This window comes from Portunus trituberculatus, chromosome 42, assembly GCF_017591435.1.
Source record: "Portunus trituberculatus isolate SZX2019 chromosome 42, ASM1759143v1, whole genome shotgun sequence".
NCBI lineage: Eukaryota > Metazoa > Arthropoda > Malacostraca > Decapoda > Portunidae > Portunus > Portunus trituberculatus.
In genome coordinates this window covers 9,528,592-9,531,937 of record NC_059296.1, presented here as the reverse complement: position 1 = coordinate 9,531,937, position 3,346 = coordinate 9,528,592, and positions in this window count along the sequence as shown.

The following is a 3,346-nucleotide window of genomic DNA, read 5'->3' as shown; positions in this document are numbered from 1 at the left end:
TGAAGTGTTTATGTTCGTTTTTTAAAACTGGCATAGCTCGAAGCATTTCCCGTGAGTGAGAGTGAGTGGAGTGTAACAAGACAAACGATACGTCATGAGTTGCTAAGGACGTCCAGTGAAGGGTGAGAAAGAGGCGATTCACAGTTAGTAGTCCTTGTGTAAGTCAGTCAGTCAATAACTTAAGGAGACCGATATTCTGACTCAAGGTGACTGTTTCATGGAGCGAGTCATAGCAACAGATGACCAGCGGAAAGCAGCACCAAAGACAGCAGCCTTCGATCATGGGGAAGAATGTCTTAGATATTTATAGTTACGTTATGACTTTACCTACTCCCTCTGTTCCTCCTCCTACTGCTGCTTCTGCTGTTACTACTGCTGCTACTACTACTACTACTACTACTACTACTACTACTACTACTACTACTACTACTACCTCTAGTACTACAATTACTACTACTATTACTACTTCTGCTGCTACTACTACTACTACAACAACAACAACAACAATTACTGCTACTGCTACTACTACTACTACTACTACTACTACTACTACTACTACTACTTCTTCTGAGATACTACTATAACTTCTACTATTTCTATTACTACGACTACTATTTCAGATATTACTACTACCATTACCACTACTACTACTACTACTACTACTACTACTAGTACTGCTGCTGCTGCTACAAAATTAATATCAATAATGCTGATAATAATAATGATAACAATAATAAAAACCATGAATGAAAATAAGAATAGAAAGAAAGAAAAAAAGACAAAAAAAGAAGAACAGAAAGAAAGAAGGAAGAAAAATATACTCTCATTTTATAAGATTCATCGCCTAACTTAATTTTTCCTTACACATCTTTCACTTTTATGATTCTCTCTCTCTCTCTCTCTCTCTCTCTCTCTGTCTCTCTCTCTCTCTCTCTCTCTCTCTCTCTCTCTCTCACGTTTACCCTTTACCATTTCTCCCCTCACCTTTCTCCCCTCTCTATATATCCCATCCCTCCATGCAATTTCTCCATTTCTTATCCCCCCCTAAATATTACCTGTTTCACTCTTCCCTTTATGCATTCAAATTTTCTCCCTCCGTTCCTCTCCCTCCGCATGACACTTCTGCTAGCATTACCACGAGTCATCCCATGCAGAAAACAACGTGGAAATAGAAAGGGTAACTCCCACACTCGGAAAGGAAAGCAATGACGGGGGGAGGAAGAGGGTGAAGAAATAGAGGAAGAGAGGGGGAGTATTAGGTAGGAAGAAAAGGTAGGGAAAGTGGAGAGAATAAAGGGGTAAGAAAGGGAGAATCATGTGGTTATGTGCCTTGATTACTGAGAATGTATTGTGTCCTCTTACGTGTGTGTGTGTGTGTGTGTGTGAGAGAGAGAGAGAGAGAGAGAGAGAGAGAGAGAGAGAGAGAGAGAGAGAGAGAGAGAGAGAGAGAGAGAGAGAGAGAGAGAGAGAGAGAGAGAGAGAGAGAGAGAGAGAGAGAGAGAGAGAGAGAGAGAGAGAGAGAGAGAGAGAGAGAGAGAGAGAGAGAGAGAGAGAGAGAGAGAGAGAGAGAGAGAGAGAATTTCCTAAGATAGATAAACATTCAGACATGCAGATAGGTGGATTAGTACATAGATATATAGACAGATAGATAGAGAGATAGATAGATAGATAGATGGATGGATAGAGAGTCAGAGAGAGAGAGAGAGAGAGAGAGAGAGAGAGAGAGAGAGAGAGAGAGAGAGAGAGAACCACACTCACACTCACACCCACTCACACTCCCATAGCTTCCCTGTCTCCACCTCATCACCTTGCACCCACGCACGCCTCGCCTCCACTACCTAATTCTCTCAGCACACCACGTCCCCAGGCTGTCAATTAAGGATCCATTCCCGACGCCTCTTGCAATATAATCGATGTGAAAATTGAGCGCTGGTTGCTTGCTTGCCGACCACTTCAACAACACCTCGTTAAAAAAAAAAAAAATTATATATATATATATATATATATATATATATATATATATATATATATATATAAATATGTATAAAAGAAAGCTATACTATTGAAAAATATTAGCGTGATGATTAAAAAAAAAATACAAGGAGAATAGTGATAGCTAGTGAACTCTTTTGACAGGGCAGGAAAGTGTTAATCCTTAGTTTAAAAAGAGGGAAATATTAATAACTGTAACATTCTCCTAGTTTTGCAATTCCACCACTAAAAGCTTACATGTTTTCTCAGTAGTACGAACTATGACACACTGTTACGATGACGATGCGAAGAAACGAAAGAACAGCATGACTTGTCGGGTGTATGTGAGGTTGTCGCTTATCATGGCATTATAAGCACTTTCTTTCTTTTATATAATCTTTTCTAACTACTACATAAACAACATATTGCTATAATAATGTAATATTGTCGTTTTTACTTTTCTTGTAGCATTGTTTTCGATTCGCACTCCTTTGCACTTCTACCTTAGTGTACAAAACATATAAAATGACAATCTGATGATGCATCCTTTTTTTTTTTTAAACAACGTAGAGATGTTAAGAAAGAGAAAGGAGGATAACACTAATGAAGAGGATTGTGAAGAAAAGAAAGGAAAGAAGGATGAAGGATAGACTGATGAAAAGGAAGGAAAAACTGTGAAGGAAGAAAAGGTGAATAAAAAAAGGCAGGGAAGAAGGAGGAAAACGAAGAGGAGGAGGAGGAGGAGGAGGAGGAGGAGGAGAAGGAGGAGGAGGAGGAGGAAGGGAGGGTCTTGCCAGGGGCGCGGAAGTAGGTGCTGCTCATAATTACTGGGACCTTGGCGAATTTTGTGGAGGAATGAGCCTCCACAGGACACGCTGAGGGGGATCCGGAGGAGGAGGAGGAGGAGGAGGAGGAGGAGGAGGAGGAGGAGGAGGAGAAAGAGAAGGAGGAGAAAGGAGACGACGATGAAATTAAGGATAAGAACAGAGAAAAGGTGCGTAAAAACAGAAAGTGTAGGAAGAGAAAAGGAAGACAGTGGAGGTATTCTGGTGTCTGGGAAGTGTATAGAATACATACTAGTGCACTAATGCTTAAGATGACAAGATACGAGAAGATCTGTTGGTCTACGAAGAGAGAGAACTGCAGTAGATGAAATAGAGTAATACACCTCCCCATCCATCTCTTCCCTTGACCCTGATACTGGCAATACACACAAATAAACACTAAACTTTATAAAAAAAAAAAAAATAGTGATGACCAACTTGAATTATGTGAAAGAAAAAAAATCTACTTCAAGAAAAAATATTACTTATTTTTTTTGTGCCATGAAATTGAGTTGCTCTAAAATTATTTATATATTTTTTTTCTCTCTTCT